The 16,662-nt window shown below is 38.7% G+C and overlaps 2 long non-coding RNA genes across 3 annotated transcripts; both read right to left on the bottom strand.

Moving 5' to 3' along the window:
* Positions 1 to 1,048: 1,048 nt before the first annotated feature.
* Positions 1,049 to 16,284, bottom strand: LOC140943309 (uncharacterized). Of its 2 annotated transcripts, none has more exons than XR_012166600.1 (4): positions 16,148 to 16,284; positions 2,295 to 2,435; positions 1,717 to 1,857; positions 1,049 to 1,183 (listed from the first exon to the last, which is right to left on the bottom strand). It is a non-coding gene; the product is annotated as an uncharacterized lncRNA (long non-coding RNA). The 2 variants fall into 2 exon arrangements; XR_012166601.1 differs by lacking the exon at positions 16,148 to 16,284 and adding an exon at positions 3,169 to 3,184.
* LOC140943310 (uncharacterized) lies at positions 7,523 to 10,219 on the bottom strand. The gene is made up of 3 exons (XR_012166602.1): positions 10,084 to 10,219; positions 8,886 to 9,026; positions 7,523 to 7,659 (listed from the first exon to the last, which is right to left on the bottom strand). It is a non-coding gene; the product is annotated as an uncharacterized lncRNA (long non-coding RNA).
* Positions 16,285 to 16,662: the final 378 nt, after the last annotated feature.

The raw sequence follows: 16,662 nt of genomic DNA on the forward strand, positions 1-16,662 counted from the left end.
AATACCGTAATCTGCCGCTTATTAGCGCTGGGCTTGTACATCTTTGTAATAATAATAATAATAATAATAATAATAATAATAATAACATTTACTTTTATAGCGATACTTCCATTGCCGTCTAATGGAGCTTTACAACAACAAGTATTTTTACAAAAAAAGATTTAAAAAAATAATTAATAATAATGCACTGTTTAAAAATTTAAAATCAAGCTATCCGTTATTAGTAAAATCAATGCTGCGTTCTGATTTGGTTGAGCTGCTACTAGGCTATATGTTAAAGGCCACTAGTAGCGGAAAGCACTGGCTTTGAAAACCAAAACAAAGGCGGCTGAATGGCGTTTTGTTAGCTAAAGTTGTTTTGACTCGATATTTTTGACCAACTAGATGGATTTCACTAGAATAATTGTTCCTCAAGCCCGAATGGGCTCTGAGTCAATAGCCCATGAGGCCGAAGGGCGAATAAAAATGTGAATAAAATGAAATAAAAATAAAATGTAGGAAATATGTTTCTTGGATGATCATAAATTAAAAGCCTTGTTAGAAAGATAAGATTTAACTAAACGTTTAAATTGATTAACACATCTGCGCACGTTATATTCTAGGGAAATTCGTTCACAGAGCAGGGGCTGCGAATGAGAAGGCTCTGTAACCATACGCTTTTAGAGGGGTTTTATGAGGGAGCATAAGTGGAGAGGTTACTATCCGAAGGGGACTTGTAACCAAAATAGAAAAAGGCTTAGAAACAAGCTATAACAATGCGAGACAAAATGTTTTTTATTCTCCGGTTTTTAAATTAAGCTTCATTTTGTCAGAATAAATCGAATTTATTTCAATACATTCGGAGGGGGCCTTATATCTGGGAGGCTTATATATATATATATATATATATATATATATATATATATACATATGTATATATAATTGGATGTATTTTTTTCCTTTACGAGTAGATGAGCACATCAGTTGGGGAGCTTATTACTGGGAGAGGGTTTATAATCCGCAGTTTATGTCCATAACTTCTTGGGATAACTTGATGTCTTACCAACACAAACTGGATTAACTGGGTTCTCTGGACCGCAGTTGGCAACGAATCCAGCTGAACATACACATCTATACGATCCAATGGTGTTGTTACAAACAAAATTGGAAGCACAAGCATCTAGAGTTAGGCATTCATCGACATCTGCAGGTGTTAAGTAGAAAATTCTCTATATAAAAGGCAGAAATGCTATTTAACAATTATTCCACAAGTGCGCGTTGGATATGAGTTGGCTATAATCATCTCATATAGCGTGAGTGGAATAACTGTTTAATTAAAAACGCCCACAAAATATCGAGAATTCTTCCCGACTTTATTTATAAAAACAGCCGATTTTCAGCTTGTTTTTAATTTTGAGCAGACGTGTACAATTACCATATTTGGAGAGCATGGTAACGGCTGGTATACCATGATTGCTAAGCCAATCAGAGCTCTAGAATTGCATTATCTAATGATTCAGTTTACACAATAGAGCAATACCACTACATATGTGTTGAAATAGATTTCAATCAATTTGTGTAGGCCAGTAAGCCTGCCTTTAAGAAGGGTGATGGTGTCATATTTTTCTCAAAATTCTGTGGCAAAATGGACAAGATGCCTGATGCAAGACTTTCGAATTGTTTTCTTTTGTCTTCACGTATAGTAGGTTTACACTTCTAGTTTACTCTTCTTCTTACCGATACAGACAGGATTCAGTGGGTCCTGTACACCAGAATCAGCAACAAATCCGTTTGAACATTCACACCTGTACGACCCAACGGTGTTATTACAGACATGATTGGCTCCACACGCATCTAGGGACTGGCATTCGTCTAAATCTACAAAGAATACAAAGAAAATTGTGCGTGACGTAGGAAGAAGCTATTGTTTATGGAGCTGTAAATTGTGCGCATCACACGACTATATTCTGTATTTTTTTTAAACCTAATATTAATATTTTTATTATAATTATTATAATTACCATGACATTCAAATTTATCCAAAGAGAGTAACATTTGACAGTATTTCAACTGAAGAAATAGTGGCGCTCATGATCAATGCAAAACCCACATAATATTTCAATTCCCTCCCCAAAAAGCTACACACAAACCGTCGCCTTTTGAATCAGTTTACATGCAGCTAGCTAACTGTTGCATAAACAAAAAAGTTTATAAGACCATTACAAAAAAAACGTATGTCTCGCACTGGAACCGGAACCAAAGTTTCATAAGAAACTAACACTTTTTCTCCTCCAGATTACACCGCACGGTCTTACCGACGCAAACTGGACTTAGCGGGTTCTGTGAACTGCAGTTAGCCACAAATCCAGTGGGACATTCACATCTGTACGATCCGACGGTGTTATTACAGACATAGTTGGCTCCACAAGCATCTAAGGACTGGCATTCATCAACATCTACAAAAATGACGGATTATTAATAATCGGCCCTAAGACTGTTTTCTCCACTTTCATAATATTTTGAACGAATATTTTACCAGCAAAGAAAAAAAGTTAGAGTCTACATTGCACCAAAATGGAAAATCGCAAAGATTTTATTCAAGAACCCCGTAAACATATAGGTTAATCGATCCTCCATTATCTTTGATTCCAGGGGTTTCGTTTCAGCAGGCCGGACGCAACGTCTGATTGTTTGACATGTAACGTCTGGTAGTTCTCACACGAAATAACAACCCGAGGGAGGATGCCCCTGGACGCCCTTCCCCCCCCCCCCCCCCCCCCCCCCACTAGACGTTTGTACCTCAGGCACTCCACTTTCGCGTTTCTGCGTCACGAATGGTGCAAGCCCACCAGCTGAACCTCTGCAGCCGATACTTCCCTAGGCTCCGAAAACCATGTTTTAACCGACCAAGTAAAACTTCGGATGAAACTGCATATTGCACTGATGAACTATAACTAAGTAACGATAAAAATGTTTCTTTGGAACTCATAGGTTCAAGAAATGCTTTACACTTTGCAATGGTAGTTAAGTATAAGGCACACCAAACCATATTTCAAATTTATGAGTCAAATTAGATTTTCACCGACCAAACATAAACAACAATGTCAATCATTACAAGTCAAAGTCAAGGATTACAATTTTTTTTCATTTACTGCACCAAAGGAGTAATGCGAATTCTCAATCTCTTACCGATACAAACTGGATTCTGTGGGTCCTGTGCACCAGAATCAGTAGCAAAGCCGTTTGAACATTCACACCTGTAGGAACCAACGGTGTTGTTACAAACATGATTTACTCGACAAGCATCTGGGGACTGGCATTCATCTAAATCTACGTAGGATAGAGAAAACAAAATATTCCACAAGAAATTAAGAAATACTGAATTTTACACATTTACCAAGGTGAGGCGATAGATACTGTATATTTATAATGCTAGAGAATGAAATCGATTTATTCCACTTAACTTATTAAAGGAAATTAACGTTCCGTAAAATTAACGCGAATCGTTAAAATTTGCATTAATTTTTGTTGAGCATTAATTTCCGCGACGTTAATTAAGTGCTGCGTTAATTTCCGCGCTCTTAATTTCCAGTATTTCAACCCCAATTTTGGAACCTGTTCAGACATTCTTGACACCTAAAAAACATTAACTACAAGTGTTCTTTCTTTCCATTTACCCTTTATTTTTCATCTTTCACAAAAGCTAGGGAGAAGGTTTACAATATTTCGAGTTCATCTTCATCGTTGTCGCTGTCAGAAGTGATGTCAGCTCAGTTTTGAATTTTTTTGCATAGAGTGTTGAAATAAATTTGTTCCAGTTGTCACCACCGTGTCTTAATCGCGTTAATTTTCTGCCTTGTGGTATACCTCCCTTCGACGATTTCCACTCAGAGATGGTGTTCCCCATCCTCAACGGTTCGGTCCTATTTCTCAAAAACGCTTTAATCCAGTTCACTACTTTCGTTGTGATTCAATCTGTGTCCTTCGAGCTGTATATTTACCAGAGATTCAACCGCCGTCGCGAAATTTTGACTGTTTTCTCAGACCAAAGTGATTTATATGTTAGATTCTTTTTAGGCTTTCTGCATTGCCTTGCTGCAAACAGAATTCGCATTTGCTCCAGTTACCAAATGAAATATGCAGCCTCTTTGCTATTTTCATTAAGACACTCGACCTTGTTAACACGGCAATATCGAAGCGCCAACATCAGCCATTCAAACCAAACAAAACCCACACCTCGAAACCAAATCTAGGCAAAACTCTTAAAAGACTACTCCCCTTCGACTCTTTCCTTTCTTTATATGTTGTTTTTCAAAGATTTTTGAGCCCAGTTTTTTAGAACCAAATTTGTACAATTAACTCGCCCACCGAATTTAGTGACCGAGAATGCCGTATTAGATACTTCATAATTTTACGTACTACTATACTTCTTACCAATACAAACTGGATTTATTGAATTCTGTAGACCACAGTCAGCTACAAAACCAGTTGGGCATTCACATCTGTAAGATCCGTCGGTGTTGTTACAGACGTGACTAGCCTCACAAGCATCTGAGGACAGGCATTCATCAACATCTACAGAGGTAACAGAACACAATTCTCCGTTACAGCAACAACAAGAGTTTCTTCAATTTGCAAATAATTTAGGACTATGTTACCCACACTTAGCAGAGCTATCCTAGGTGGTCAACAATACAATTATAATCAAGGGCACCCAACGAGAATATAGTTGAAAACCACTTAAACATAGCATTGTTAAACATATTTTAGCATTTAAACGGTAGATATAGGCATTCTTTTATCCCCTAAAATTTTTTCATCTATTCGGATTTCCTAGCTGAAAGCCTAGTGATCCGAAAATTATGGGGATCAAAACTTACCTTTTCGAAAATTTCTGCCAGACAAAAGGCCCTCGATAATTCTAGGTGACCTTTTTAGGGTAAAACATCCGTTAAAAATGGGCAATTATACCATTTTTTAGATGTTCGAAAATCCTAGAAGAGGCAGGCAAGCAAGCCAATTTTACAATAAATGGTCCGAAAATTCTAGATCTCAAATCGTCTTCCGAACAGATGTTTTCGGGAAATTGACTTTGGGTGCCCCTGTATAATTGTCTCCTATAAATAAGTGCAATAGGAGACAATTATACAGGGGCACTCACCGTCAATTTTCCGAAAATGGATGTAAAAGATTCAATAAAAGCCGGGAAAAAGAAAGTAAATAAAGCCGAGAAAGCAAAAATAAAATGAAATAAATGAATAAATAAAAGGTAGCGTAGTTGGAAACAATAGCAGTAAATGGTAAAACTATAACAACTACGATACTAAATAAAACTATGCCGGAAGGAGAACACTTTAACTGAACGAGGAGTTCAGGTAGGATAACATACAACTCCTCAGTCTCCAAACACAGAGAAGTTATACTATTTCATACAAAGTAACGACACTGCATTTGTGTCAATAAAAGAGAGATGGAAATTCATAACACATTTGGGGCACCAGAGAACACTTGAATCTTGAATTACTGCAGAATTTCTACGTAAAGGTTTGAAGTCCTGTTTTCTCGTACCGCGTATTGTAAAGGAATATTTTGTCTCTTCGAAATAACTCTATTTCTTACCAATACAAAGTGGACTAAGTGGGTCCTGTACACTAGAATTGCCAACAAATCCGATTGGACATTCACACCTGTACGAGCCAACAGTGTTATTACAAACATGATTGGCTCCACAAGCATCGGAAAACTGGCATTCGTCTAAATCTACGAAAGAGCGGAAGCATAAACAACACCTTAATGGAGAGGTTTTTCCAAGCAAGTTGTTGAAATTTTTTGGAATTATTAGACAATTATAATTGAAGGTAGAACAAAAACAAAAACACAGATTAAAAGTCTAGTAATGCATGCACATTACAGGATTTATGTTTGCATTGCTTTGATTTAAAAACTCCAATCTCTTCTACATGGCGTTAAGACAGAAATCGGAAAATAGCAATATCTTTCAAAAAACCTACACAATCAATACACGCATTAAGTAAACCTAACCCATCCTTGTTTCATAGTCACCAATTGTTCCCTAACAGAGTCCAAAATGGTTACATTTTCTTTTACAAAGAGCAAGCACAGAGCCTGGGGCGGGGGGGGGGGGGGGGGGGGAGACTGTACGGGGAGGCTCCGCCCGAAGTGAGTACCCGGCTTCTTCAGGCTTCAGGTATATGAGAGGGTAGGGATGCCTCTAGTTGAAGAATATGAAAGGGTAGAGAAATCTGCCATTCCGGTCTTTACTATGACCTAAAAGGGCTACAGAAGGATTTATAACTGTCAAAACGTCTAGAAAAGTTTCTGGTTTCGAGATTTTTTCATATTTAAAGGTCAGTGCATTTACAGCACTAAAAAGGGATATAAATAAAGTTTTAAACGAGGTATGTGAATGGGGTACCATTTGTCAATGCAAGGTATACGAAAGGGGACACTTTTCATGTCGGTTGGACCTCGGGGCGGAGCTTCCAGTATAAAACTCTGTCGAGTTCACCCCAGCCCCAGGTGTCGCGGAGAATGGAAGCTTTTGTTGCCTTTTGAATCTCTTTACGGTGGCTAATTTTCACTCCCACAGCGACGTAAAATTATAATTAGTATGTGTAATCAAATGGTGACGAGTCAAATTAGGGAATAATCTCACGCGCGGTTTGTCTAAATCCTTATAATTTCCCCAGCCTTTAGGCGAGGGAAATTAAAAGACTGGGGAAATTATAAGGATTTGGACAAAACGCAAGTGAAATTTTATTCCCTAATTTCACGAGTATACCATTTGATTACCTATTAATATCATGGGTGACGAATTACGTTAGCAATCGAGGATTTTTGACTTATTTATGCTGGATCGTATCGATCGATTGTGAACTCCACTCTCTCAAACGTTTAGAGCTGAACTTTGGCTTAAGTTTTCAGAATTTTTCAACAACGTACCTCTAAGAATCCTTCTTGATGTGCTCTTTCGTGTGTTCAGGTTTTCTAAAGCGTCTTTTTATGCCCTGACATCTTAATTCATGACATTTTAAAACTTCGTCGCCATCTAGACACTGAGACGTACGGCAGGTTGCCATGGCAATTTAGTAATTTCAAATGTGAAATTACAAATTAACGCTGAAATTTCGCGCCAAAATAAAATGAAGAAATGATCGTCGCAGTGAACGCAATTTATGCAATTGCGTAAAGTAAAGAAGCCTAAAAAAAAATCAGGACTTCAACGGGGTTTGAAGCCGTGACCACGCAATTACCGGGCGATGCTCTACCAACTGAGTTATGAAGCCACTGACGTTGGGAGCAGGTCAATTGTGGGTTCATATGTTCCCGTGAAAGAAATGAGTGTTAATGATATATGAAATAAATCATATATGAACTGCGGAAATGAAATGAAAATGAAGAAATGATCGTCGCAGTGAACGCAATTTATGCAATTGCGTAAAGAAGCCAGAAGTTCATATATGATTTATTTCATTTATCATTAACCCCTTTAATGTTATGCATCACTCTACTTCTCACCGAGGCAAACTGGATTTAGATGGTTATGTGTACTGCAGTTGGCAACAAATCCAGTTGAACATTCACATCTGTATGATCCGAAGGTGTTGTTACAGACATAATTATTCCCACAAGCATCTGGGGATAAGCATTCATCAAAATCTGAAAAGGTTACAATTTGCAAGGGTCATTTTGCGGTAATTTTTTGCGGGAGGGTAGGAAATTAAGCACAAATTATCGTAACTTTACATCGCGGTTCGTTTTCGATTCGTTTGCTGCAACGTTAATGTTTGAAGTTAATAGCTTTGTCCAAAGATTACCTGAAAGAGCCTTTGATCACGGGGAACCCGAATGCTGTGTATTTATCCGTGTTCCTCAGTCTTTGTAAGTGGTTTTGAGTCAAATTGAAGACGGTTTGCCTTGCTGGGTTTACTGAAATGTTCAATCTCGTCAAGCGCGCGAGAGGAGCGCGCGAGAAATACGTCTCAAGTTTCCATTATTATTATTATTATTATTATTATTATTATTATTATTATTATTATTATCATTATTATTATTATTATTATTATTATTATTATTATTATTATTATTATCGTTAACTATTAACTCCCCTCTGAGGAGACAAACTCGGGTTTCAGTTTAAAACAAAGTTAACATTTAATAATAACTGGAAACTTGAGATGTACCTGTCTTCGTTCTAATTCAAGTCCCTTCCAAAAAGATGGCTGAGGAAAACAGGTATAAATTACTCCGGTTTATGATATAGTTAATACGGAGTCCAGGTTCCCTGTGATTGACCAAAAGTCCAGCCTGCGTCACAGACGAAACCAAACTCTGGTTACTAACCGGGGTAGACTGTTCACAGTCCCCTATTTTTTCGTGAGATAGTTGAGATGTACCTCGTCTTACCGTCACGGGTATCTTGATTTTCAAATGTACCGGGGGGGGCGGGCGTCGGGGATTATAGCTCGGGGGCCCCGACGGTGGGGGGGGGGGGCAGAAAAATAAAGAATCTATTATTAAAAGAATCAATAGAATCTATTATTCTATTGTCTCTATTTTTCTCGCTTTCTCCCAGACCGACCCGGCCCCGCGCCCTAGTAGTTTTAACACTCATGCAAGATGGCAGCCCGTAACGCAAAGCGCTCGATCTCGATGATCTTACGGAAAAATAGAGGACTGTGAACAGTCTATAACCGGGGTAACCCGTAAACTTGTTATGTCTGCGACGCTGGCTGCCTATCTAAAGTTTATAGTGCAAGTATTTTAAGTTCCTTTGAAGTATGGACAAGTTTAGTTTATAATGTATAACTTTCGACTTTTTTAAAAAAACAATTGTCTACAGTCTAGGATAATTTTATATCCTTAGATTATACTCTACTTCTTACCAATACAAACTGGACTCAGTGGGTCCTGTGCACCAGAATCAGCAACAAATCCGTTTAAACATTCACACCTGTACGAGCCAACTGTGTTATTGCAAACATGATTGGCTCCACAAGCATCTGAAGATTGGCATTCGTCTGAATCTACGACCATGACAAAGAAATTCCACATGAAAATTGAGGAAAGCTTTTACTAATTCTTCGTACCGCAGAGCGTCTTACAAATTAACCAAAATTTAAAATAGAGAATAAACTGAGAATAAAGTTACCATGTCACGCTTTATTTATCTATTTTTTTAATTTTTAATTTTTTTTTTTTACGCACAGTCACTGAAACCGGGTAACACCGAAATTGAGGGGGTTATGGAAAGTGTTCGTATTTAGTAAAGCCGGAGTCCGTATTAACCCTTTAAGCCCTAAGAGTGATCAGCGTCAAATTTCTCCATGTAATATCACTGCTTTATAGAACACAGTGGTCATGAGAATTAAGGACATGATCACACAAGATGAATCTAATTGATACTTCCACAAATTCTCCCCACTACTTCTATTGAAAACGTATAGGGATAACAAATGAGAATTTGAATTTTGATGTTAGGGTTTAAAGGGTTAAGCGGTTTGATTTTAGAGAAAATGTAAGGGCTCTTTTCTCAGGGACAAAGCAAACTGTCTGTAATAAGATGAGGTGTCCATATTAATAAGTGGGTGTCCGTAATAATGAGGTGTCCATATTAAGCGGGTGTCCGTAAAGCGGGGTTTGACTGTACCATACTTTAAGGGATTGGAGGGCAGTCAAGAATGAAACAATCTATAGCCTCCCCCTGCAATAAAGTTACTATGTCACGCCTTGCACAAATCAAGGATAAAAAAGGTCCCACTCCTGACTGACCCACAAAAGTAGATCACATCATAATGCTGCATAGCTTATAGACTGTCAAAAAAGTCCTTCGTCGGATTTCAAATGGCGCGACTTCGTCGCTCGCGGTCGGCCGCTTCGCGGCCAAAAAAGGAGAGGTCGACTTGTAGCAAGTCTACATAGCTTAGAGAGGGAAGAATTAGTGAGAGCACTTAAGAAACAAGGAACCCCGTTTTCGACTGTGCGGGTACGAGTAATAACAGTTCTTAACTCAATTTTTTTTTTTACTCCTCAACCGAAACTGCTTATTTGCTTTTCTCGATTTTGTCTTATTTTTCTTCTTACCAACACAAACTGGATTTAGTGGGTTCTGTGAACCGCAGTGAGCAACAAATCCAGTTGAACATTCACATCTGTATGACCCGACGGTGTTATTACAGATAGAATTGGCTCCACACGCATCTGAGGACAGGCATTCATCAACATCTGCAAATGTACAACATTGTTCATAAAGCCCAAAAAACGTAACCCGTGATCAGTCCAAGCAATTCTTGCTTAGCGTACACCAAAGGTGCAAAATGTTGTCATGCTACTTTTACTTGTTTTGGAGATAATTTATAGAGGCGGAAACAGGTTGTCAACGGTTAGAACTTTTATCTTTTTTTTTTTAAATCCGTAGAGGGCTTAGCCTCCTTCAATAAGAATAATCGAGTCGTAGTCTTCCTAGTCCTCAAACCTGAGGTCTCCGACCGAGATTTAACGGGACGTTCCAGGGAGGAAAAATGAAAAGAGAGTTTGATATATCACTCTTGGATCACCATTGAGTTGATATTTAGCAATTATTGAATGAGGCTGAGTATCATCTGAAGAATTATGGATGAATGGATGAATTAATCATTCAAAATAATTCCTAGTTTAAAAGCAAGCTTAACCCATTCGCCCCTGAACCGCCCGTAACCGCCCGTGCGGATCCAGGTCCTTTCTACCCATTGTGACGTCATCAGTTTTAACGGTCAAGGACAACTTTCTTCTCTAACTTGTGCAGAGTGAAGAGATCTTTCAAACCATACCAGAATGAGCACAATTCAGTCAAGGACACCGGAGAAACAAGCAAAAAACCACGTGACATTGACCTGAAAATCTCCATGAAAATCTTGTCCCATTACCCACCTACCTTTCCTTTCGCCTAATCCTAAGATCCTAAAAGCTTTCCTAAAAACTCTTCCCACCAAAATCAAGCCTACTAAATGCCCAGCAAGAGAAAAAAAAATGAGGCAAGAAAAGCAAAAAAAGAAGGGAGGAGAGAAAGCGAAAAGTAAAAGTCAAGACTGCTGTGTCACTTTTAAACCCAAAAACTGTCGAAATTTTGCTTTCTGCGCATGCCCGAACTTCGCAAGCTGATATTTTGCATCTGGATCGGAAGACCGCGAAGTGTTCGACCTGTAAACCAGTTTGTGGTAAGTTTTAGCTCTTTATAGCACGACAGTGACCAGAAAACCACTCGACTAGCTTCAAAACGCGTTTTTCGGCAAAATCTCTAGGAGCGAATGGGTTAAGCCTATTTACCTAGTCCGTCGATGTTAAGTTCATCTCGATAGTGCATGTTTTTAGGGAAATTTAGGAAATAAAGGGCTGTTCATGTCTGCAAATGTACTCCAAATAGCAGATGTCGTCCGTCGAGTTGTCTTCTTGCTGTTCTTGCCATGTTTTCAGACAATAGTTCGCCATGAAACGAGTAAAATGTTCCGCCATTTTGCACTCACTAGCAAAACAGCTCAAACTCTTCCCAGCGTCTTCTCGGTTAACGCTTCAATAATCTGTCAATTGTCAAAAAAACGTTTCTTACCTCCCTTAAATTATTTTTTATCTTCTTACCGATACAAACTGGATTCACTGGGTCCTGTACACCAGAATCAGCAACAAGTCCGATTGGACATTCACACCTGTACGAGCCAATGGTGTTATTACATACATGATTGGCTCCACAAGCATCTAGGGACTGGCATTCGTCTAAATCTACAAAGATTACAAAGAAAGTTGTGCGTGACGAAGGAAGAAGCTATTGCTTATGGAGCTTTATGCCACACTGATAGTTTCTGTAAAAAATAACTTCTTAATTGACTGGACTGCTTTACTCTTACCAACACAAACTGGATTAAGCGAGTCCTGTGTATTGCAGTTAGCAACAAATCCAGTTGAACATTCACATCTGTATGATCCGACGGTGTTATTACAAACATGATTTGCTCCACAAGCATCTGAGGACAGGCATTCATCAAAATCTACGAAATCGCAAAAGATAATAACCATAAAAATTCTTATCCAGGTGGAGTAGTGACACAAATAAAAGTAGTTATATTACTGCCGGATGCGTTTTTGTTATTGCTGCTGTTGTTGTTGCTTTTACCTACTTTATACGACAATTGTGCTTTTCAAATTTCAGTAACATGCGACCTCCTATTCATGTCTTATTAGCTCAGTCAAAACCATTTAACAAACGTTTCACGCGTGTTTCCCTTACAATGGATCTTTTTATCACACTTATTTTTAGACCAATTTTTCTAGTTATCATCCCAAAAAAAAATTGGGAAAAATAATCAACACTTTTGTAGTAAATAAACATGAATTATCTCGATGTTTGAAGTATTTTTCATTTTCCAGTGAGTCAGTTTGATGTTATTCAGAGCCGCTAGGTCCTGTTTATTTGCTGCCACTTTCAACATCGTTGTCACTTTTTAGAACTCTCTGGTGTCACCACAAACTAGATCCAAGGAATTACACTTGCTGAAGTTTCTTTGCATTTTTTTTCTTGGTCTTTTTTTGAGAAAAGGTAGCTTTCCTCGATCACTTTACTTCTTACCGACACAGACTAGATTCAATGGGTCCTGTCCACCAGAATCAGCAACGAATCCGATTGGACATTCACACCTGTACGACCCAACGGTGTTGTTACAAACGTGACTGGCTCCACAAGCATCTGGGGACTGGCATTCATCTAGATCTACGAATCAAAGGTACAAAGAGATTTCCACATATGACATAGAGAGTAATAAACAACCTGCCAAAAATCAAGCACTAAAAAAGGCACATCCTTCAGTTGGAAAGAGAGAATTAAACTTATATATCAAGATATCGTCGATTTACGTTCTAGTGTGTCGCCTTGATGCAAGGCAAGGCCGCATTCATAACAGCCAACAACATGGTTTAATTTGTTTTTATTTGTATTAACCTCTTTTCGATGCCAAAGCGTTAAAGAGAAAGTGAGTAGAAGTAGAATTAGAAGTAGCCTCTCCCTTCATCAGGGCAACATAGAAGGCCTATGGAGCGTTTTCACAGGACGTCACGTCCGCCGTGAAGGTGCCCCAAAATGCCACCGCGGTCATGTCCACACACTCTTCGTGAAGAGTAGGGCACGTAGTGCCCGGTGTAGTGGTCTATCTTACTTTCACACTCATGTATGGGGGCATCATCACTCATTCCTTCAGTACTTGTAAACTGCACCTTAAGCAGTCTGGCAAAGTCCCCCAACCAGTGTTGTAAATTATCCCTGAAAAGCCCTGTGGGGAGTGGATAATAAGATATTTACATTTACATTTATTTACATTCCCAATGAAGCCAATTCTGTAGGAGTTAATTAACCCTTCTTTATGTAAAAACTTAATTTTGTTCCTATAAATTTGCAAGGCTGCGGGTGACGTGAGTGAAAACGCTTTATTAAATCTAGAACATCAATCTTCATCCTCACAGATTCAATGAACACGTCTAATTTTTAACTCATTTATCATACTTCTGGCATGTTTCTGCTAACAGTGTAGCTCAAATAAGATCGATATAAATCGCAAACAATCCATGCAATTACTGAACGGGTTTATATTTACTTCTCACCGGTACAAACTACATTAATTGGTTTCTGGAGACCGCAGTCTGTGACAAATCCAGTCAAACATTCACATCTGTATGATCCAATGGTGTTATTACAGACAGAATTGGCTCCACAAGCATCTGGAGACTGGCACTCATCAACATCTGCAGAGATATAAATACAGTTAAACCCCATTAATACGGACACTGAGGGGGCCTAAGGAAGGTCCGTGTATATTAACCCTTTAAGCCCCAGGATTCACATACAAATTCTCCAAACTAATCTCCATACATTTCCTTAAAAAATTAGTTGAGAGAATTTGATGATAGATCAAGGCATTTTCTCTCGGGTGATCATTTTATTAATTCTCATAACCTATCTCTTGACAGTGTATGGATATTGTTAGAAGAAAATTGATCTTGGTCACTATTGGGACTTATTAAAGGGTTAAGCGGGTTGAATAGGCCACTTCCGAGTTCCAAAAACCCTCACTTTCAAAATGAGGCCAAGTGCACAAACTTCCTTTTGTAAATGAGTTTTATTTGCATGAGAATGAAAAATCATTTCCATATCAAAGGCTGAGCACTTAACCTCGTTTTGATACAGAGGCTCGGGGGAACTCGGAAATGGCCTGTTGAGAGAAAATGAAAGGGCTTTTTTCCCTAGGGAAAAAGCAAAGTGTCCGTAATACATGAGGTGTTCGAATTTAGCGGGTGTCCGTGAAGCGGGGCCAGTAAAAGTCTACATAAGTCGCAAAAAAGCTGCTGCATAGTCACTGGGGCAGAGTAATAAATTGTAATTCGACATATATCACAATCAACCACAACATAGTGAATTTTAAATCTTTCCAAAATCATTCCCAAAGCAAAACAGCAGTACGATATGACGTTCTAATTAACAACCACTGAAGCCAATGAGGCACTCCAGACTTTAGATCGGTTTTAGATCCGGGACTGAGTCTAGTTAGAATCACTCGCCCGGGTAGACCAAGTAAGATGACATATATTTCGAGTCACCAGGATGACAAAACCTGGTACCTTCAAAAAGCTTCAGATCACATGTGAACTGTTCAGACTTCTTATCAGGTTTACATGAAGATACTTTAAGGGTATAAGACCACACCACTCTAAGCAATTTTTGATTTTTTGTAAAATTAATGCATGGAAAAAAGAACCTTGAACTTTTCATATGGATCGAAAGGTGCCGGAATATTCGCTCGTGAGAAAAGAGAGAAGAAGTTTTAGCCTGCGAATACAGTCGAACTGGAGAGTTCAGGACCCGGGGGGGGGGGGTGTCCGAATATCAAAGGGGTGGGGATGCTCATCGTCTCGCTTAGGGGTATAGATTTCGGAATTTGGTCTCATTTAGGGTGTTCTGGGCAAAACGCCATCATATTTAGCCTTGAAGGTCTCGTTTAGGGTCGCATGCGCAAAAATATAGAAATATTTAGTATATACTAAAACAGTGGATAGTGTTTTCCGCGCGCTCTGATTGGCTACTCAATCAGTGAATATCCTGCACTATTCACTGATTCACCTCCAGTTCCTCGGAGCGAGCGACGCCAAACTCGTGTAAGTTGCAAGCAAAATGCCTTCCAGGTTTGCTGCCGTAAACAAACAAAGAAATTTCACAACTAACCAAGCAAGCTGTTTCCGAAATACACGAAGAAGGTGACGAAGTTCGGATTGGAAGTTTTAACAGGTAAAGCTTTGTCTTTTTGACACGAATTTATCGATAAAACCGGTGAAAAAGTTTTTTGTTTACAAATGCAAATGAAGCTTAAGTCTTGCTTACTTTATTCAGTTTAGTTGAGTTGTTCATAAATAAGCTTAAAACTAAATTTAATAATCTTTTTTTATAGAATGATTTTAAATACAAAAAGAATTCACAACTCCTTTTGAAGAAATTTCCCCGCAAGAGCTAAACAAATGCCTTCAAAAGTTTTAGTTGCCGGCAAGAAAAAGCGACGGCCGCGGCCGCCCGGTCATTACGCGCCAAAATTGTAATCGTTGGCAACAGTATTTGAGTTAAAAATCGTCGTTTTTGTGCTCAATTATCTCACTGTTTTAGTATATACTAAAACAAATATTCACCTCAGTGTCGGTGGCTAGTCGTGGATATTTACCTCACTGCTTCGCAGTTCGGTAAATATCCAGGACTAGCCACCTCCACTTCGGTGAATAATTGTTATATATTCGATAATTAATTGATATTTTTAATTCGTTTTATTTACTCCATTCATATGATCCAAGTTTTCTATAACATCAATACTTAAAGAAGACGTCTCTGTCCATTGTTTTCATTTGTCTATGTTTTAACAAGGTCTCTTTTAGGGGTCAAAAAAAGCTTTGGCCACGCCCAGATCGGTCTCCTTTAGGGGTTTAATTCAAAATTTCCGACGAGCATCCCCACCCCTTTCATATGCAGAGTCGCCCCGGGGTTCAGGAGCTGCTGAGGGTGATCATATAAACAGGTTCCGCTAGTTTGCAAGTTTTTCTTGGACTTCACTAGAAAATTTTACCTCTCCTAGACTACTTTACTTCTTACCGATACAAACTGGATTCAGTGGGTCCTGTGCACCAGAATCAGCAACAAATCCGATTGGACATTCACACCTGTATGATCCAACGGTGTTATTACAAACATGATTGGCTCCACAAGCATCTGGGGACTGGCATTCATCTAAATCTACAAACGTTAAGAGAAAAAATTGCACATAAATCGAAGATAATTAAGCAACTACAGATCAAGCCCTCAAAGGGATAGCGATAAATGCTGCAGATGTCACGTTAAAATCGAGAAAAAATATTATCTGTCATATGATTTACATTCTCGACTCTGACTGTACTCTGGACTGTAGTGAACGCCATTTGCAGGTACTCCCATACTTGGACATGACCATGTGCTGTGTTTTTTGTTGTTGTTGTTGTTGTTGTTGTTGTTGTTTTGCTTTTTTAATCGACACCATTTTTAAAGTATATTTTAAATTACTTGCGTTTGCCACTTGTGAGACGGGTGTTGATCGACTGTAAGGAGGCAAGGATATTAATAATCCACAAGCA

The sequence above is a fragment of the Porites lutea genome, chromosome 7 (genome assembly GCF_958299795.1).
Source record: "Porites lutea chromosome 7, jaPorLute2.1, whole genome shotgun sequence".
In the NCBI taxonomy this organism is placed as follows: Eukaryota; Metazoa; Cnidaria; class Anthozoa; order Scleractinia; family Poritidae; genus Porites; species Porites lutea.